The 22,768-nt window shown below is 38.3% G+C and overlaps 2 long non-coding RNA genes across 2 annotated transcripts in view; both read right to left on the bottom strand.

Annotated features, from left to right (window-relative positions):
* LOC120768211 overlaps positions 1-22,768 on the bottom strand; it is a 500,046-nt gene that overhangs the window by 215,953 nt on the left and 261,325 nt on the right. The gene's annotated exons all lie outside the window — the stretch shown is intronic.
* Positions 1-22,768, bottom strand: part of LOC120768209 — a 287,272-nt gene that overhangs the window by 56,003 nt on the left and 208,501 nt on the right. Inside the window, exon 5 of the long non-coding RNA XR_005704740.1 lies at positions 17,654-17,798. This is a non-coding gene — a long non-coding RNA (uncharacterized LOC120768209). The remainder of the gene's footprint in view (positions 1-17,653; positions 17,799-22,768) is intronic.

Below are 22,768 nucleotides of genomic sequence, written 5' to 3'. Positions count from 1 at the left end.
GGACCTCATCACTCATGATTATTTTTGATGAAAAATTATCTTCCTCTTGGTGGTGATTAAGGATGGCTTGGGCGTATGTTAGACGTGATTGGCGGTCAGCAGCTAACAGCTGATTGACCGTCTGGACTTTGTACGGAAACATCTTCAAATCTTATAGCAAAATTCATTGTAAACACCGTCGACTCATACTCATATGCGTAGTACGTCGTCTGGTCGATGTCGCTTCCATGATATCCTTGACAACAGCAGCAATATTCTCTGCAGAACGGCTACTCCGGGGTCTGCCACGCCTGGAAGCATCACGCGTTATGCCAGTCTCTTCGAGACGAGCGGCTAAATGTTGCAGTGTTTCACCAGTAGGCGTCGGATGGCCAGGAAATCTGCGATGAAATTCACTTTGTGCCAAAGTCACCGACAGATTATTGGTCAAATAAAAGTTATCAAAACAGAACTGAGATTTGAGTATAAATTTGCGCGAGCGGGACATATTGTAGAGATCATTATGAACAACTATGCGTAAGAGAGTGTGGATTTAAAAGCGGTTTCGATACGGACATTTTTAAGACGAAGTTGAATTTGGGGATTATCTGAATGAAATGTAATACGCCGGAATCGGTCAGTTTCGACAACTATATCTGATTGAAAAACTTAAACTTAAAAAGGGTAGTCGTAAGTCTTTCGAAAAATTTTCAGGATGGGATGTTTTAAGAGAATTTCTTATCGATAAAAAAGTTCCCAATACCGTTCAACTAAAACTCAAGTTGAATTTCTAGAACGGAAATCGACTCGATAAGTTGACTGTTTGTATCAAACAAAGTATGGCGTGATCCAACCGCGCATTGACGCAGACAAAATGCTCAGGCTTTAATATATGTAATGAGATCCATGCCCTCTCATGACATTACTAACTTAAATCCCGTCTCGTTCTACTTATGGTCTAGTGAAGACAATTTTCGGATGTTTACAAAGATAGAGAGAGAATTTTACTACCGATTTTTGTACTCACTTGTTACCATAAGTCATTATATAGTATAATATTTCTACTCAAAAATCAAACATTTTTTATACAGTTAATGAAGCCGATAAAAACAAATTTGAATTTATTGGTCTTTAGTTTTTCAAATGTTTAGACATGTTTAAATCTACAGTAACCCCTGCTTCAATTTCTTCGACTTTCAATTCGAGCTTCCGTCGATTACATTTACTTCAACGCAGAAGAAAAAGTACTTTCACAGGAATAAAAAATTTTATTGATATCCTTAGCCGCTTTTCTAGCGCTCTTCTTGAAAACCCCGTTATAATCACACGCGTGAGTCATATCAAGTGGTCGTGTTATTTTGTTTCAGTAATGTTTGGCATTTCATCATGGAAAGACTCACACTTGAATAATGTTTACAAATCCTTCAACTTTATTACGAAAACTCACGTATGTCTTTCCCGTGCTTCGTTAAACTTATGGTCAACATAATCGGCTTACTGAGCGCATTATTCGCAATACCATCACCCACTTCGAGACCCAGCATTCATTATTGGATATTATTCGACCGGTTAGACCATGTCCAGCACGTAGTGAAGAAAATGTAGCAGCCTTAGCTGAGAGTATACACGAAAACCGTGGAAGGCGCATTTCGCCGGTGGAATCTTCGGTCCATATATCTTTATAAATGATGCCGGAGAGAACGCAACCGTCAATAGTGACCGTTCTCGGGCAATGATAACCGACTACTTGAAGCTTGAAATTGAACTCGCGATCTCGGCGACATTTGGTTTCAACAAGACTACGCCAGTTCTCACACATCGCGTCAATCAATGAATTTATTGAAAGATCATTTCGGTAAGCAGATAATTTCACTTTTCGACCGGTTAATATTTATCACACCGTTGGAATTTTTCTTGTGAAGTCTAATGTCTATGTGAACAATCCCGGGTCGAGGCGCAACATTCGCCAGTTACCAGACGAAATGCTCGAAGAAGTCATTGAAAAATAAACTCAACGGATGGACCATCTGAGACATAGCCACAACCAAAATTTGAAAACGATATTCTTCAAGAAATAAATTCCAGATAATGTTCTTTCGAATGATAGTAAACATTCCGTAATATATAGTATTTGAAGTTTCTGTGTATTTACTTAAAAAAAGGGGGAATCTCGAAATAGATCACCGTATAAAACAAATGCCATATTACAACATTTTTTTTTAAGGTATGAGTGAAGCTTTATAGTTGGCAAGGATAGAAGGGAAACCAGAAATTGGTTAATCAAAAATATAAGGTATAGTAAAACGAAATCCATTATTATAATTTTTTTTTTTGAAAATGTGAATAGTTTATGGTTCTGATACTGCATCAGCTAACCAGTGGAAAACAAATTGGCGAGACTATCGATAAAATCATGGGAAGCGACGAATCCGATCGTGTAAGGTGTCTAAAGCTTGCGCAAAGACCATTAAAGTAAGGCTAGAGAGGAAAAAAGCTCTACGACATGAACCGAGTTGACATCATTGCTTGAATCGGTTCGGTTCTGAAGCGGTTGTACAAGTTGGATTACTAACAACAACGTCGAGCGAAAACAGTCTTAGTGGAATCGCGGTGATTAAGCCAGGATTGAATGTCGAAAAAGTTTTTGGTGTTGTTTGGTGGGATTGACGAGAAATCATCTACTGCGAGCTGATTTCATAAAGTAAAACTCTTAATTCGGATCTGCACTGTCAACAATTGGTACGGACGAAGTAAATAATCACCCAGAGGTTGCCAGTTTTAACCAATAGGAGTGGTATTGTATTACACATGGACGTGGACAACGCCAGAATACACACAGCAATGGTGAATTAGAAGCTTGGTTGGACGGCGTATGGTCTGACAATATGTGATTGTTAGTAGTCATTTTTACCATATATAGGAGGTACGGAGATTAAAACTGAAACCAAATACTTTTCTTCATCTACCAACAAAATTCCTAGTCTCAATCGAATACCTTTTGAACCAAATTTATTGTGTTCAAAATCGAAATCACTCAAGCAATATTGTTAAGCAAAATTCTTTTCAACTTAAGTCGCTAAATTGAAATATAAATCCAAAGATTTTTGTACAAAAACATATAATCCACTCATTATCTCCTGGCGAATCGTGAGATTTAGTGTCTAACAGGACAAACAAGTGCTCACGTGTCGCTATGCCTAACTTTTTCCATTAAATTTGCCGGAAATTGTTGCAAAGCTATCCTTAATTTGAGTGCATATTTGTTATTCAGAATTCGCCCGGGTGTGGTGCGGTGCGGGCCAAATAAAGATGGCGACAATCCACGCTAAGTACATACTTCTTGTGACGACCAAGTGTGACAGCAGGTGTGTGTGTGTGTACGTAGTTGTAATGTAAAACCTAAAAGTTCCGATTGGCACCTTTACGTGCCTACTTGTCTACTTTACTGTCTGCGGCAGCACTGATTACACCGGTTGAATTGTGTGGCAAAGTACGCACAAGTTCGTGGACGCGGCCAAAGGTGGCGCGACCGACCATAAGCCAGTGCGCAGCTGCTGACGATGCAGCGCGACCCCGGCGACACGTACGCAACGCATAGCACCAAATGGAAAAAGTTTTCCTCATCAGCGTTTACGTATAAATTGCGGAAATTATTACTAGTTAGAGGATACATGTCCTTTGAACAGTTCTTCGAAACCTGCATTTACCTGCAAATTATTTCTTTCCTTTGCAATTACTTTTCTTTTGCTCATTTGTGCGCTGAGCCAGGCGAGGTCTTCGTTGCTTGCAATAAATTTGCACTTTTATATGCGTATATAAATATCGATGTGTGTGAGCGAGTGTGCAAAGACTTACTCAGTAGATATGTATGTATAGAAGTTGTTGACGAACAATTTGAGTCGACATCTGTGTTTATATGTGGGTCCTATTGTACTTGCATGCCTAATTTAACTTGCAAAGTAATTGGAACGATTGTGAACTAATCGTAATGTTTTTCTCTGAGCTTGTTCTATGCCAAACACAGACTTTCTGGAGAGAAGGAAGACTATTTTTTGAAGAGAGTAGCTTCAAACCGAATGTCATATTATATAACACATAGAACCAATTTGAATACTTAGGGATAGTTCATAGACCAACATTCAGTGTACTAAATTTATAGTTCGAGAACCATAAATGAAACAGTCCAACTAACCGTGCCTCCTCATCACCATCTTTTTTTTGTTGTACGGAGCTAATAGGAGATTTTACAGCTCATCATTCCATCGAATGCTATATTCGCCATTCCAACTCTTTTGCAGAACCTTTTTACCAAAACTCGTAACGCCGACCGATCAGATGTTGTAATCGTTCATGCCTCTGCACTATATAGCAGGACGGAGATGACTGGTGACTTGTAGAAATTGGTCTTTTTTCGTCGAAATAGAACTTTACTTCTCATCTGCTTACTCAGTCCGAAGTAACATCTGTTGGTAAGAGTTATTTTGTGTTGGATTTCGAGGCAGATGTTGTTGTTGGTGTTAATGCTGGTTTCCCAAGATCCCGCACGTGTTGTGATCGATTGTAACGTTAAGAGGTAGGTAGTATGTTCTCTCCACTACGAAACGGCACACCTTATCTAGCTGTTTCTTTACCTTTTCCGAAAACCAATGGTACGTAAGTACTTTGAAATGCCGTCCCACAGTTCCGAGTTGCTAGTGAAAGCTCTAGTCAGGAGTAAAAGTCGAGCAGAAAATCGTTCGGCTGTTCTTTGTGATTGCAGCTTCTCGATGACGAGAATAATTTGAGATAAAAGGGAAAGTTACTGAGTTGAAAAAGGAAGCAAGCCAAATTGTTGACCGAAAAACAGAGAAAACAAAACATGTGAAACTTAAGTAGACCGACAGATGCTGATTTAAAAACGAAAACGAGATCTAACGTTAGGAAAATACTTGTATTGGAACACTTAGCCGATAATCATTTGGAATAGATATGTTGAACGCCAGCTGCCATTTGTTATGCCTACCAAGACGATGTTCAAATAAAAAAACCAGCTGCGAGCTGTGGACGTCGAAAGATTATTGGTAGAGCTGTTCAGATTTAATACCCACTTGCTAAAAGTCATAAGCTCTTATACGAAATACCGGAATACTGATTTCTCTTGGGATACCCCATCGTATCAAGGGATAAGAATTTAGCCCCCTGCAGGGTATGCCTGTCATATGCACCATGTATTTTCTAACTGCTTTGACTCTTGTCAGAAAATAGTGCCATAAAACTCAGCTTGAGCTGAAATTATAAACTTCAAATGAGATTCCTTCAAATGGAAAAGCATTTGACGTTCAATGGTGTTCAACTGAAGGAAGGCTGCAAAGTTTCCAGGAGTCTTATTTCTAGTACCATGCAAAGCAGTAAGCACTTGAAGCTCATTCCACTTGGTTCATTGCAGTCAGCTATTTAGAAAGATTCGTCTTAAGCCTAAATACAAAGAGAACGGATCTTACATCAGTTTTAGCTGGGGTCGCATTGTGGTCGGGTGCCGGAACCAAAGTACGTCAGAGGTTTAAAAAGAGCTACGAACCCAACCAAGTTGACATTAGGTGTCCATTCTATGTTACAAATTGGTACCAAAAAAGGCTTGCGTTATTTGGCGCGCATGTTTTGATCCGCTATCCTCTTGAACACCGTGGCATTATGCTGTCGACGGCAAATAGGCACGTAAAACCCAACGAGGGCTGTAAATTGAGAATAACCTACTCGTTTCACAAAAATCTGGTTTCCAGAAATGAAAAAAGGCAGAAAAATATAGAGTAATGTTATTATTGTTGGACAAAAGGAAAGATGAGGAATATGAAAAGTATATTTCTTTTACATCCAAGCCTAGATTCAAACGCGCCCGAGTCATCTAGGCGCACTAAATGTGTAGTAAAATCAGTTTCAGAAGTTATTTGCACTACTAATGTGTATTTCAGCCGATACAAGAAAGTTGTTGTTTAGCGGATCTGAGTATGAAATAAACAGAACAGATTTGTTATTCTTTGTAAGTAGTGAAGGAAGGTGCTAACAAAGTAGTTTTTACTGTTAGAAATTTCAAATTAGGAGGGCTGCCTTAAATAATAATATTTAACCGGAACCTGACTTAGCCGCGCCTTATGCTGGCAGGCATACTCCGTACGCATGAATAAATTGCATATCCGTAATTTATAGGAAGAGTTAATCAATAAGCAATTTACATAATAATCATTATTTTAGAACGCAAGTGTTTATTATGACTTTATGACTTTAATATAGTAATTATTTTGTATAACACTAATATATGCATATCGATATCGATATCATCAATTCAAATTATTATATTCAATAGTGATAAGTTGCCGTCAAGCTTTTGCATGGCAGCAATAATGCTTAAGTATCAGATTAAGTAGTAATTTAGTTTTATACCGTCGATGCCTTTGCCAAATCATGTTAAATTGCCAATAAAATAATCAAAGAAGTAAAGTTTTTACATCAAAATATTCAAAGTTTAATATCAAAGTTTCCTTTAATATGTTTAAAGTACATTATAATTCCCACTCTTTGGATACCCAAAATGAGAAGAAGGTGTGAAGTTTCAGTTATGAGGTGCCGAGATGTAGTCAAATCGACAGTATTAGCAGAGAACTCTCAACCAAACTTTACGATCATACTTTTCTAACTGTCAGGCCTTGATTTTTAACAAACTAATCTTGTAAACTCAGCACCATTCTATTATGATACCTAAGGAAGGCTTACATATGTTTGAAATTCTCAAATACATATAGTGGAATACTGGAAGGATTAATGAAAACCATTGTGAAATATCATCTGGGCCTGAGAAAAGTGAAAACACAATGGTTCACGAATGGATCACTCAATTTTTCCGAGAAACAGTGTCGCGTTAACGTCTGTGAAACAATGCCGACTAACACGATGTCATGAATTGTATTTACTGACGATGAGATTTGGATCTATGCTGCCGACGCGGAAACAGACGATCAACTGGCCGAAAATCGAGTAAAAGGTGGGCGGAAGCCGAAGAAACCACGTAAAAACAGGTCAAAAATCAAGGTTTTTTTTGAAAGATTTTATCGATTGGCGAGGTGTGGTGTACTCCGAATTCCTTCCGACCGCCCAAATGGTCAAGAAGAAATACCATTTGAGTGTTATGTGTTGCTTGCGTGAAGCTATTTGGAAAAAGAGGGCGAAATTATGGGTCGTCAACACTTGGTTTTTTGGGTTTTTGGTTTTGCAACACGACTTGGGAGTGGCCAGAAAGGATTCTTTCACATATGGCTAAAGCAGTTCACAATTTCTGGTCTCAGACCAAGTCTCTTCTGAATAGCCAAAGAACATCTTTTTGATGGCGAGCTATAGTGAGAAGGCGAAACATCCCCTCCACAGGGTTGTGCGCAGGGTTTGGGACCCGCCACGAAAAAACACTTCTAATAAAAAGAAAAAAACAGCATTGGATAAGTGACCCTTTCTTTTGAAAACGACACCTGCAATGTTAAGAATTACAATTTAAGGGTATGCACCTGGAATGTCCGGTCTCTTAATTAGGAAAGTGCCGCTACTCAGCTGGTTGATGTCCTCTTAAGAGTAAAGGCTGACATCACCGTAGTCCAAGAAATGCGATGAATGGGACTAGGACAGAGACGAGTAAGTCCTTGCGGCACTTACTACAGTGGCCATATAAAGTATCGCATATTTGGTGTGGGACTCGTGATAGAAGAGAGACTCCATCGCCGAGTACTGGGATTCACCCCGGTGGATAAACATCTAGCCACAATCCGCATCAAAGCGAAGTTCTTGAACATATCGCTGATTTGCGCCCACGTCCCGACGGAAGAGGAAGACGATGTGACCAAAGATGTCTTCTATGAGCGCTTGGAGCGCACCAATGGGAGCTGCCCCCGCCACGATGTCAACATCGTTCTTGGCGACTTTAACGCCAGAGTGGGCAAGGAGGGTATCTTTGGCACAACAGTCGGTAAATTAAGCCTCCACGAGGAAGCATCACCAAATGATTTGAGGCTGATCGACCTTGCTGGGGCTTGAACTATGGTTATCTGTAGTGCTAGATTCCAGCATAAGGAAATTCACCAGCTATATGGCTGTTCCGGATCGAAATGCTACCAACCAGACCGATCATGTTGTGATAGACGGAAAACACGTCTCCAGTGTTTTATATGTGCGTACGCTCCGAGTTCCTAACATCGACTTGGACCACTATTCTGTTGCAGCCAAGATACGCATCCGCCTCTGTGCAGCAAAAAACGCAGATCAACAAACACAAGAATGGTTCGACGTCGGGATGCTGCAATCACAACAGACAGCACGCTGCTACAATGAGGAGTGTCGTGTCGCAGTGGAGAAAAAGTAGACTGCCTACCTCGTAACGTTAAAATCAACTACAACACGTGTGCGATGAGATAGATATCAAGAGTTGAAGAAGGAAGCGAAACACATTTGCAGACAAAAAAGAGAGAGGCTAAAATGCGTGATTACGAAGACGACGAGTTTGACAGGGGTAATACTCACAGCCAGGAAAAAATGCGGCGATTAACAGAAGCTTTCAAGACCGGAGCATACTCTTCTAGAACACTTACCCAGCCTGGCTGGATGGTAGTGAAAACATAACACCAGGTGATGGTGAACCCGATACCCCAATAGATGGCGATGGTGCAGACGTTCCATTGCTCGACCATAAAGAATTTCGAATAGCAATTACCCGTTTGGATGTATTGAGGCGTTTACGTTAGAACAACCGCCGAAAACGGCCGGATTTGTGGGAGAACAATTCATGGGTTCTACATGATAATAATGCACCATGGCATCGAGTCACGATTGTGGCCGAATTTAAAGCCAAAAACCACTACCGTATGTGATTTTTTCTTGTTCCCCAAACTGAAATTGCCGCTCCGTAAAACGCGTTTTCAGTAGATCGAACAGATACAAAAAGTAATTCGCTGAAGGAGCTGAAGGCCATTCCCAAAATAAAAGTGCTTTTGAAGTGTGTTTCGTGGACTGAAAAAATCGTGGTTGGTAAATATTGATAAATAATTAAATACTTTGCGTTTCATTTACAATTTCCTGGTACTTTTTTTGTCAAAATGTATAGTGATTTATGAGTTTCCACCTGTTTTTAAACCGTTTATTGTGTTCAATATATGTGAAATTTTACAGAAATTAAGTGGATATGTTTTCTTAGGCATAGTGAGGTTTAGTGTTGAATATGAATAAAAGATAAGTGATCCTACTCAAAACGCTCCTTCAATAACCGCAATCTGAATCTAATTTTAAAAACGATGTCTTCAAGTTTCGTCAAATATCAAAAACTGCGCAGAGCTCAGCAATATACATGTATATGTGACCTGGTCTACGAAAAGGGAGCTAACGTGCGAAAACTAGTTTTCTGGGAAACAGCTGTTAAAAATAAACTTCCATACGAATCAACTAAAAAGTGAAAATTGTTTTTTTGACACCTAAGCCTCCTTTCCGTAGACCAGGTCATATATAGAAACTAAGGCAATTCCATTCATTAATTGCCAAATAATAAAACTCAATGCATTGTACGACCAATTGTGCAGCTAATTCAATGCTTTAGTGTGTATTTGTATTGAGGTATATGTGTATGTATGTATATACTCGGTGTTTGTATATTTGCATTGCTATTGGTGCCTGTGCACATATCTGCCTATAAGCAAATGCATAATTCATCAGTTGGCTTCTGAATTATTATGGTGATGACTGTGGTTGTCAAACACGCACTCGTATATACTATATATATACACATAGATATATATGTATGTGTGTGTGTGTGTAAATACTGGACAATAGCATTAAAATGCATTTGCTATGCGGTCTGCGGTTAATTCTTCCGTTCCACTCCTTCCGCCCTCCGCCCTCCGCCGCCGTGGTTGTTGCTGTGCAATGCTGCTTTAATTGATTTCATTTTTTGTGGGTTTGGTGAGTGTAGACCGTTATAATCGTTGCAATAATTTCAAATTTTTCACAAAGTTTTGTGGTTGCGCTTTATGCCTGCGTGCGTGTGGGCTTTAAGCCGTTATTTCAATTACCCCATGCGCCATTGCGGAGCGTTTATCTAAATAAAATATTTATTCAGCTCACTTTATGGGCGACGTCATTGAATTTTGCAATTATTTTACAATTTAAACATATCAATTATGGTTTTTAGCCGCATTTTGCACACAGCTGACAGGCTTTAATTGCTTTTGTCTTGCGAATGCGGCCGCTGCATATGCACAGGCGCACCAACGCAAGCCCACGACCAACGCGCTTGATGCTTTGCACCATTCCTCTGCTATCGTTGTTGTTGTTGTTGGCAGTTGTTTTTTTTTTGTTGTTTGGCAATGCGTGAGCTTAAATTATTTGCGTTTGAATCGTTTGTCAGTTTGACGCACCTTCTCACACATTATTATATAATACGCCTGTAGTAAATCTCTGCGTGTACACATGTGTGCGTGTGTGTGTGTGTGCAAATAAAGCGCATTAAACTAATTAAATGTTGAGTTTCCACAAACAAAATGCGGCACAATTAAAATTTGCACGTCATGCGTGAAGTAATGAATAAAATAAATGCGCGCATAAAAAGCGTTGATTGCAAAAAGTTTATAATAAATGCGTTTTTGGTCGCTTAATTGTTTATAATGCGCATCGCAAATATTTTTTAAACGCCTACATATATTCGTAATATTTTTATGTTGCTTTTTATTTGATTTTTTTAATTATGCGCTGTCATTTCGATGTCATAGTGATCTGTTTTTGGTAAAGTTGGCAGTTTTCGTAAGTCATAAGTCTTCAGTTGTCAGTATTTCACAAACAATCTCACATGAGCAACACTCTACAACTGCAATACATGATCGTTCGATCACAACGCTATACTTATAGAGCGCTTAACTTACTCTGTAGGAACAAACAATAAACGATTTGGACTTGATGTGAATCGAATGAGTCTAAATAGGTCTCATGATGGTACGAACATGACCAAATTGACAACACAAATACGCCATTATGGAAAGTCAACTGACACATAGATGGCGCTACTAGAATTAAATATATATGATTTGCAGTTAGCACTAACCTTTGAAAGGCGCTTGCATAAATTTGACAGCTGTTGGAACAATAGTTTATGAATTATAATTTTGAATAAACTAAAAAATTATAAAAAGGAATTTCGCGTGATGATAATATATGCCTTTTCGAACGAAAAAAATACGGTTGAAGGAAAAATTTGGTTTTATAACGAGCTTCCGGATACTACTTCAGGAAAATCAACATTCAAGGATTGGTATGCTAATTCTAGAAGTGGTAAAACGATCACCGAAGACGGTGAATTCAGTGACACCCAAAAGATGTTGTTACCGACGAAAGCGTTAAAAAGGTCCACAAAATATTTTTGGATAACCGTAAGTTGAAGTTGGTAGAGTTATCAAGTGAGTGCGTGCATCGTATCATTCACCATAGGCTATGAGTTAGCTCTGTACAAAGTGGTTTTCGTGCATGCACATTTTTGACCAAAACCACCGACGAGTTGATGATCTAAAACTTAAAAAAAAAGTAAACGGCTATCGCTCCTCGCTACACGGAACCTAACACTCTCCCCCACTAAGCCCACAGCAACCAAATTCACTAACTGTTAGAAACAGTACAGAACTGACCTTAATATTTCAGTCGCTGCCGTTAAAATTCCGACTGTCAGTACCCTTAAGATTTTAGGTGTGACATTCGATAGCCTGTGTTTCTTTACTCTTCACAGAATCGCGCTTATTGCCAAAGTACAGAGGCGCAGCAAAATTCTTAAATAACTAGCCGGCAGCACACAGGGAAAAGACAAAAACACGTTATTGGTAACATACAAGGCAATTGACCGCCCGGTCTTTAACTACGCCACAACAATAAGGCCACCTGGATGCAGTGAAACGCAGACGAGGAAGCTACATACATGTCAGAACATTACATTCCGGATTACAATGGAATGCCTCTTGATGTTTCCCATCGAATACCTGCACAGTGAGGAGCATAATGAACTCCTTTTTAAGCAGTTTCTGCTGGAACCGCCTTTTAGGAGCATCAAGAGGACCGACTTTCCCTCAGTGAATGGCGTACTTGGAGTCAGAGCCACACTCATTGCAAACGAAGAGCTCGTGTTGTTGCGAAAATCGAGAGTGACCCTTACACAGCTTCGTTATACGAATAGATACTGCAGCAGACTAGCTGCAGCGCGCAAAGAGTCCCACATGACATTAATCTCCTCTTTGCATGCCCAGCTAAATCTATACATCTGACGCCCCTCTCCCTATGCTCCGACCCCAGCAAAGCAGCACGATTCCTTGGCCTCTCGTTGGATGACCTCGATAACAACCTATTCTTTGAATTAGGCTTCGAATGGCCTCCGTATTCTCCATATCTGCCCCCCAGTGACTATTTTCTGTTCTCATATCTTAAAAGCATGATCGCTGTGAAGAAATTTTCGTGGAATGAAGAGGTGATCGCCGAAACAGAGGTCTATTTTGAAGCAAAACACAAATTGTGCTACAAAAATGGTAACGAAAAGCTGAACAGTCGCTATAATCGTTGTATCACCATTGAGGGGAATTATATTGTTGTAAAAAAAAAACGAATTTTGCAAAGAAAATGTGTTTTACTATGATAGGCCGAGGGACTATATATTTTCTGAATTTTATGGTAGCTATACAAGTTTGCTACAATGGCCCGAACTCAACAACTGCACCACAGTCTTAGGCCTTAACCTGTGACAATTTTTTAAGATATTTCCTCAAATGAAAAAGTTTGTATACAAGCACTTGAATGCTATCTTCAGTTTGTACGGCAGCTATATGTCTTAGTGGTCCGATATGGACGACTCCGATAAATGCGCAGCTTCTTCAGGAGAAAAGAATATGTGCAAAATTTCTAGTCGATACTTCAATAACTGAGGAACAAGTTAGCATATGTATATACAGGCAGACAGACGGAGATGGCTAAGTCGACTCAGCTCGTAACACTAATCATTACATTTTTTTTGCGCTCTCCGACATTTCAAGGTATGACAACAAATTCCATCGTCAAACTGACAATTCTTGTAAAGGATCATGGGTTTCAAGAAAAACTAATGCTAAGGGAAGTTTTATAATGTGCAGTGGTAAGGACAAGAGTAAGAAGAATAATCGATTCCGTCAAAACTTGCAACGATGGTTTACGAGTAGATTCTGAAACTCGTTACAAATGCGGTAAGGTGACATATTTAGTTAGCTCTAATAATTTTATCCTGATCATACATCTCTGGCAGATATGATCTCAGAAAAAAGACATCCAATAGTTAGCTTCGTAGTGCAGTAAACGGAAAACCAGAAATGTAGTATTAGTTGCTAAGGACCTATTTAAGTTTGCTCAATCTGAAAAAAGGCTACAAAGCGGCGTACTTTACGAAGTAGTTGATATAGTTTATACGTCACTGTAAATACCATTGAAAGCAGGTCGTTGTAACTGCTCAAGCTTTGTAGCAAAGGTGATATTTTCGATTTCCATCTAAAATATTATAATTTTAACAACTAATTTTGAAATGTGAAATTTTTAAAGGTCACCTAGCTGAAGACAATGCCTCCTTCGGCGAGAACAAAACTAATTTGGTCTTATTCCGAACTTCTAAGAGGACATACAGAGATTACTGTTTGTCAACAAGTTCAGATTCCTTTGAGTAAGTTTTAGATAGTATTTAAGCGTAACAGGTACGTCGTATACAAAAGCTATCATCTGGCGACTCCGTTAATAAAGTTTTACGAGCAGATCTAGCATCCTACCATGGCCGTTAATTGAGAGCTCTAATATCATCAGCAATATCTCAATCAAAAGCTGCCTCCAAATCTTTGCAATATCACTAACAATTTTCGTATCCAGCGATTCATGAACAGAAACCCTTAGTGCTCTGTTAAGGTTAGTTTAGATTATACTTGTTGACTTATTGATACTTTAGTAATGCCAGAAGGAGATTTAGTTTAATTTCGGCTGAAGTATTCTCATGCAAGACGACAACGGCTTTGGTAGACTTTAAAAGCAACATAATCTCTAACTTTAACACCTAATTCAGTCCCTTGAACTGCAAAGCATATATTCTCCGAGCATTAGAGTTGCGAATCTTTGACACAGATCTGCCTTGGGGACTAAAAAGAGTTTGAATGAGTTGATAGTTCTTCTTCTACTTATTATTTATCGGCGTAGACACCGCTTATGCGGTTATAGTCGAGTTTTTAACAGTGCGCCAGTCGTTCATCCTTTCCGCTGTATGACGCCAATTGGAGATTCTAAGTGTAGCCATGTCCTTCTCAGTTGATAGTTAAGTTCAAGCAATAAGATAATTCTAAGAATCCAAAACACTTTTGAATCTTGGGTTTTCATGACATATCTTTAAATTTTTTCAAGAAGATTTCTATGAAATATTCATGGCCTTCTGAACTTCCGACTTATTTATTGCAAGTCCTATCTTTTACAGTCTCAGTTGCCGGTTGATTTATTTCTGCAAGCTTTCTCAAAGAGTTGTTTATTAGCATTTCAAGAAGTCCCTCCATTCTCAGAGATAAGGGCACTGTATTCAAAAATGATTGCCATCTTACTGCAAAAATGAATATTCGATCTGCCGTTACATAAATATTGCTTTTCCAATAATAGATAACAAAGCAAGAAAGATATACTCTTGGAAGTAATATTTCACATACACACACACACAGATCCATTAATAAAAGCACGTACTACCAATTACCTTAATATTTATGTAAATGACTCAATGCCAATGCTCAAATCTCTACACTTATTTTTCCTGTCATATCCTTGCATAAGGACCAATAAATCCAAATAACTAGCCTCATTTGTTTATTGTGGAGCAAATTCCATCTGTTTGCTGTCAAATGCTGACATTGCCATTCACATCCGATAGCAACTATTATATTACCACGTGTCTACATATGTACCATACAAGCATGTTTGTGTGTATTTATGCCTTTCTTGAATGCACGGATGTACATGGTGTGGCAGCTGAAATACCATTTTGTACACTGATGGCCTAATATCAGTTATTACTAATGCAACACAACAACAATGCAATAAGGACAAGGGTGGCAATTTGTTTGTTGACTGAAATGTACAATATTTGAAGCACCCAAACGGTGGAGGCTACTGCAGTCAGCGTTGCTCGGTGGCACGGAGCTTTGAAGTATGTATTATTTTGGTAAGTATTTTCATGTTGGGGGCTGTTAATGTTGTCCTGCTTTTAAAATGCAGTGCTGGGTAAATATGGAGTTGCATAAGTGAGAAGTGGCGCAGAGACGTCAGTTTATGTACTCTGACGGAGGATCGCACTAAGACTGTTATGTACAGTCTTTGTTGAAGTCATATGGCAACTCCTGTACTGTAACATTAGCTCTCGACAAAGTTCTCTCTGAACCTGAACCTTTCACAAAGCTGCTTAGGTGTTTTACTTCTATTTCCGCTGTTCCACCTGGAAAGGTATGAGATGCGAGGTATTTTTGCCTTAGTCTGGCAAAGGCGGAATATTTGAGGAGGAAGTGTTGAGATGATGCAATGTTATCTTCTTCCAAACAAATGTTGCTGACATCTTACGACAGCAATCCGTTTCGAACAGTGCCAGTTAAGACTCCAACAAGCATTTAAATGGGGAACTGGCTAAGAGTGAAGAGTTCCATAGACCTCTTGCTATTTACTCTGGGTCAGAAGTACCTTGCGACTATACAGTTGTTGCAGTTGACCAATGTTTGATGAGCTGGACTGAGGCCCGTAGTCGATCAAAAGAAGCCAACAGCGCTCTTACTTATTCCCACTCTGCAATTATTGAGACTGAAGTACCTGTCCTAGTAAGGCCTTCAGTCCTAAATTTCCCTTCAATACCGATGTAGCCAGACACCCAAATCAGTCTAATCATAAAATAATCCGTTTGTAGAGATAATTAGTCTATAATCCCCTCACTGGTGAGTTGAGTTCACATTCGTTGAGCTGTGAATAGTCAAAACTCTAAAGGATGCTGCGCACTGAAGCAGCAGGTCTACTGCTACCTTTATAGCAGTCACCTCCGCTTGGTAGACGCGGCATAGATCAGAACTAAAACTATGTTAAGCAATTTCATCTATTTTCACTACCAGGTCACATTTTGGTCCAGAAGAGATGCCCATTTAATTTGGCTCAGATGTTTTGCATATTGACCGGTATACAGTATAAATAAAGAAGGTACAAATGCCGATAATATTGGTATCATTGACCTCAATAACCGCGCCGTTAGTTCTGTTTTTTCAGGCTGGATAAGTAAGCGAAACAAATGGGTCTGGTAGTGAACGAGTGTAAGGCGAACTGAGCAGACAATTGAGAAGTTAAGTCCACTCTCGACGAACAATCACCAAACACTGTAAGTCACTCACTATTTCCATCCTGCTTAATGGTACAGAGGCATGGACGATGACAACATCAGATGAGTCGCCGTTACGAGTTTTCGAGAGAAAGGTTCTGCAGAAGATGTATGGCACTTCGCGCATTGGCAACGGCGAATATCGGATTCGAAGGAACGATAAGCTTTTCGAGATAAACGCCACATTGACATCGTTCAGCGAATTAGAATCTGCGGCTACGCTGGCTAAGTCATGTCCTCCGAATGGATGAAAATACTTCAGCTCTGAGAGTACTTGACGCACTACCCGCCGGGGGGAGCAGAGGAAAAGAAAAAAATCCACTTCGTTGGAGAGATCCGATGGAAAAGGACCTGTATACATTTGGAATCTCCAATAAAAGAGAGCTTGTCTGGTAAACTACTAGTCCTACATACACTACAGCCCACCTGAAAGTTTCAGTAGTAATACCAGCCCATACTTCGTTAAGCTTAAAGATGAAGATGATAAACTTAATAAGCAACTGCCTCGTAATTTTGTGATATCAAGTCTATATTGAAAATAAGTTTATATGTCTGAACCAAAAAGCAAGTCTGTTCCTAAAATATATCTAAATATAATATTAGATTCTTTAGATTTTGATTATAACAGGTTAATCATCTTTGCTTATGAAGCAGCCATGACTAGCCCATTGTGTACCTGTGCCTAAAAGTGCCGAATTATTGACAAGATAAGGCCGGCTGTGCTAAAAACGAGGTGAAAAAATTTACTAAAAAATGGTCTTCATAAAGCTTAATGGAGGGATAAGTTATAAGATATCATATTTGACAACAGCAATCTCAGCAAAAATCCCCATATGTAGAAACAACTGATAGTTCAATAACTAATACCACCTCTTAATGTTACATTACTGAGTTTGTGTTGAAAAAGCTCATTTTGCGGCAGCGTATATTATAATCAGCATATATGTATGTAGTGTAGGTGTGTACTGTAAGCTCAAACGCATATATTGTCTTAGTCAATAGCTCAATAAAAGTAAATCTTTTTCGAAACCTCATCATTAAGTCAATAGGATACGGTTCACTGCGGAGCGACACACAGTCTATTTATTATTCTCAATTTGCAAGTGTTTGATCCCTTACGTATTTTGCGCTGTCCGGTCGGTTTTTTCGGCTCACCTCACAGTGCTTTATTAATGTCTCGGGTATACTTGGAGGTTGTTTACTGTTAACGTGTACAATAAATTGTATGAAAGTGATGCCAACAATTACCTGTTGGTCGGTTGGAGACTCCTTTTTCTTCCATTTTTTATAGTGGTGGCTCGTGGTTTTCATGTAATACAATGATACGTGTATTGATATTATGTAAAGTGGTAAAGGAATTATTTCACGTTTCGTTGAACAGTTCTGCTGGAACCTATAAGTTAGAAAGAAAGAAATATAAATAAGTGTATGAATTAAAAGGCTTAACAACAACAAATTATATGCATGTCAAATCGGAAAAACTAGGGCTCTGTGCTTTAAGAGTGCTATATGTTGTTAACATGAGAAATCTAACATTCTAACGCTAAAATATTTGCCCTAAAATAAACATATTCGCGGTTTTTTATGGACTTGAAAATGTAGACGGTTCTTCAAATGATGGTTCTGAAGCTAAGAATTGGTCTATATTCGACGAAAGAAATTATAACGTGAGCCGAAACTGTTATTATTAATAATATAGATCAAATTGTGTGATAGAGCTGCCACCTATTGCTAAAAATTGATGCTAAGTAAATTTTTTCAAAATGTACACAAGCATAAGCGGCAACGAAGCGGCCTTTAGGCAGCTTTTGATGCTATTTTTATTTGGAAATTTTACAAAACAGCGTTGCCATCCTGAGAAAACTAAAACTATATAAAAAAAAAACAAATATGTTAAATCAAACATCTGAACTCAAGCGGGACGTATTATTATTAATGATAATTAAATATTTAGTTAATATATTTAGTTTTAGAGTTGCCACCTATTGATAAAAATTAATACTAAGAAAAGTTTTTAAAAATGTGCCTAAACACCTTTAAGCAGCTTTTGACGAAATTTTATTTACACATTTTTCGGAACAGAGTTGCCAACTCGAAAAATAAACTAAATTTATAAAAAAAAAAAATAAGTCAGACATTATTTATACTCATAGATGGAAATGTTATTATTAACTATAATCAAAGATGTAGTTAATATATTTGGTTTTAGAGTTGCCATTTATTGATAAAAATTAATATTAAGCAAAGCTTTTAAAAATCTACCTTAAGACACAGTCTTCAAAGCGAGCTTTAAGTATTTACATTTGGAAAATTTTTCGCAACAGAGTTACCAACTAGGAAAAATAAAACTAAATTTATAAAGCAAAAATTCTCAAATTAGACATGCTGAATCATGAGTAGGAACTGCTAAATATAATTACAGATTTAGTTTAAAGAACTAATTTTTGGGAGAGTTGCCACTTATCGAAAAAAGTGATACTAGATAAAGTTTTTCAAAAAGTAAGTTTTTAAAAACGTACCTAAACACATTCAAGTAGATCAAGTAGATTTCAGAGAAATTTTTAAGTACAAATATTTTGGAACAGAGTTACCAACTAGGAAAAATTAAACTAAATTTATAAAATATGTTCTCAAATCAGATATCATACACAATAAATATTTCAAAGCGACCTTTAGGCATACACTTTTCACAAATGCTTTGGAACAGAGTTGCCAATTAGGAAAAATAAAACAAGTTTATAAAAAAATATAAATTTAGACATCAAGAATGAAGTGGAAACTGTTAGTTATAATTACAGATTAAGTTTATAGACTTCATATTTGGTAGACTTGCCACTTGCCGAAAAAAATTATGTACCTAAAATAAGGAAAAAAATGAAGAAATTATCAGTTGAACGTTTTCGGAACAGAGTTGCCACCAGGAGAAAACTACAACTGAATTTATACAAAAGTTTTACAAATCAGACTTTTTGTGTTCAGAAAAATATTACCAAAGTATTCGATTAGGTTGTACTGCTAATATATTTGTGTTAATGGTATTATACAGTTGTTGCCACCTAAAAGCAAGTATTTACTAAACGTAAGCCAAACATAAAGAATTTAAAAAAGTCTCCCGCAATATATTCCGAGGGGAACTAATTTGAACATAATTTGAAATAGAGTTGCCACCTGCCAAATACGTCAAACTGTGCGTCAGACCACTGTATTCTGCAATCCATACCAAGCACAATCCTTTAGGTAATATACCAGATCCGCGAAAAGTATGCGTCATTTATACATTAGATGGGAGTTGATGTTCAAACCTGGCATTCGTGGATGATTTAGTTTATGTTTAAAATGAAAATCGTTGAGTTCAACGGTCTTGTGGCACCGAAAGTGACCTTTAGTCTGTAAAATATATCAATTGAAGTCAGCTAACAAATCTTTTAAATATTCAAAATGGTTTTCACTGATCCGTCCGAGATTCCAATCGAATTCAGTTAACAAATGTGAAATATTTCATAATTAAAAGTATTTCCAATCTGGCAAAAGATTGCTCACCCTATATGACATAACTTACCAAATAAATATTTCGTATAAATCAACAAAAAGAGTCGAAAAGATAATGGAAAAAATAAATTAACTTTTGTGCGTTGAACTTAAAGAGAGAATGCTTAAGTCGAAAATCTGTTGCACATTCGGCTACTATGCCAATTACTTATGCGAACTCGCAAGACTGTACGAAATGTACACATACATACAAATATACTACACTGTGTGCACATGAATTTAAGCCGATTTATTGCCATGGCAGGGACTTAATGCGCCGTAATTGGTGACTCTTCTTTATGCTGGAGAACAAAAGAACCGCCCGGCAGACGTCAAACGAAGACAAGGCAGATTTTGAAACATTTCTCCAATATTATAATACATACACATGCCATTTTTTATTTCTTTAATAAATCATAAATTACAACAGAAGCTTAACTTTCCCAAAAAAATCAATTATTAAATGATTTTTAAGGGAAATATAATGAAAACAGAACATAGGAAGCGCGCTTATAACTTTTTTCCTCCGATATAGAGAGAGTGGCAGAGACAGAGACAGAAACAGAGATAGAGACAGAGGCAGAGACAGAGACAGAGACAGAGACAGAGGCAGAGACAGAGACAGAGACAGAGACAGAGTCAGAGACAGAGACAAAGACAGAGACAGAAACAGAGCAGAGACAGGGACAGAGACAGAGACAGAGACAGAGACAGAGACAGATACAGAGACAGAGACAGATACAGAGACAGAGACAGAGACAGAGACAGAGACAGAGACAGAGACAGAGACAGAGACAGAGACAGAGACAGAGACAGAGACAGAGACAGAGACAGAGACAGAGACAGAGACAGAGACAGAGACAGAGACAGAGACAGAGACAGAGACAGAGACAGAGACAGAGACAGAGACAGAGACAGAGACAGAGACAGAGACAGAGACAGAGACTGAGGCAAACACAGAGACAGAGGCTGATACTGAGGCTGTGCCTAGGGCTAATACTGAGATGCAGGGATAGATGCATAGACATAGGAAGACTCAAATACAGAGGCAAAGACTTAGGCTGAGACATGGACTGATAAATGGATTGAGGCTGAGATTGAGTTTGAGATTGAAACTGAGACATGGACAGATTGATAGAATAGAGGCAGAAACTGAGGCTGAGACTGAGACAGAAGCAGAGGCAGGATCATGGTCAGAGGCAGGCTCAGAAACAGAGGCAGAGACTAAGATAAAACTGGACTAAAGCTGAGACTGAGACTTGTACTGAAGCTAAGTTTAAGATAGAGATTAAGATTAGGGTTGAGACTTGGACTGAGGTTGAGGCTGAGATTGAAACAGAGACAGGAACATAAGCAGAGGCAGACTAAGATGAGGCTTGGACTGAGACGATTATTGAGTTTGAGTTTGAGATGAAGATTAAGATTGAGATTGAGCTTGAGATTGAGATTGAGATTGAGATTGAGATTGAGATTGAGATTGAGATAGAGATTGAGACTGAAACTGAGAGATTGAGACAGAAAAAGGACAGAGACTGAGTGTAACTCACAGACAAAGACTGAAAATGAGACAGAAACTGTGGTTGAGACTGAGACAGGAACAGAGATTGAGATAATAATAGAAAATAGCAATTCACTCTAATTATATCTTCGGAAATACAGTACAACAACTGGGACTTTTGGGTCCATACATACAGACATCTGTAGTGAAAAGTCTAATACCAGTCGATTCAGAGACAAGTACAAAAATATTTAGCTCAAAACTATTTCGAAAATATTTGTCCACATTTTCATATCGGTAAAAGCTTGCCTAAGGCTTAAAGTACTAAGCCATCAATCAACACCTTTTCGTTCCATCTCAGCCCTTACAAAGTTCGGCATGTTTATTTAAGTATTTACTTAAGCCTACACAACACTGTTCAACCTCATACTCATGTATTTATATACCGTTATTAGCACAAATCAATTTTCATGTGTTCAAAAATATAATACTTCGATTCGTCGCGTGTCTGTCGTAAATAACTGCCACAAACTTTGTATTAATATACAACATCGAATTGCTAAATTTAGTTTCGTGCGCCTCTAAATTGCGCCGTCAAAGTTATTAACTGGATTTTTATTTGTACCATTTGAGGCGGCGCCATTTTCGATTGTTTTCGCTGGCAATAAAACAGTTGAAATGGAAACTTTTGCGCCATTGATTGAAATCGCATAAAAATTGCACTTAAAGTGGCTGGCAGGCGTGCATAAAACTTCAGCCGAGCAACAACAGCGCGCTCTCAGACGGCTTGTCGGCCTGTCATGATACGCCTTCGCTGTAATTTCCGAGTAGCTGATGATATCCCAAGCATTTGACTTGATTTCGAGAGCGCAGTAAAGATATTACTATACCCTAAATGGTGGGGGTTTGGAGTTTACACAATAATAAGTCGAAAATAATAAAGGTATTTGTAATAATCTACAGAAAATGATGAAGATGGACAACAGCCGATACCGCTACTCCTTACTTCAAGAATTGTTGTTTTATTTATGACTTAAGTATGTCGTAAATTGAAGGCAGTCGAGAGTGTAGGGAAGCACACTTACGGTACTGTGGGAGTTTCTAATCAAGTTAATTGTTTACATTAATGAAATGTTGGGTTACTTTGCTTGTGAGAAAGAGGTTACCAATTTAAATGCGATTTCGATATTTTCCGCAAATATGTGCATCGGGCAGAGAAAGTATATTATACGAAGGTTGGTATGCAATTGAAAAAACCTGGTTAGCAGGACGGTCTTGTTAGGTTAAGGTTAGGTTGGATGACTGAACTCTCCACACGACGTGAGGGATCACATACT

The sequence above is a fragment of the Bactrocera tryoni genome, chromosome 2 (assembly GCF_016617805.1).
Source record: "Bactrocera tryoni isolate S06 chromosome 2, CSIRO_BtryS06_freeze2, whole genome shotgun sequence".
Taxonomy (NCBI): domain Eukaryota; kingdom Metazoa; phylum Arthropoda; class Insecta; order Diptera; family Tephritidae; genus Bactrocera; species Bactrocera tryoni.
The sequence above is the reverse complement of the archived record's forward strand: the minus strand, read 5'-3'. Positions and strand labels throughout refer to the sequence as shown.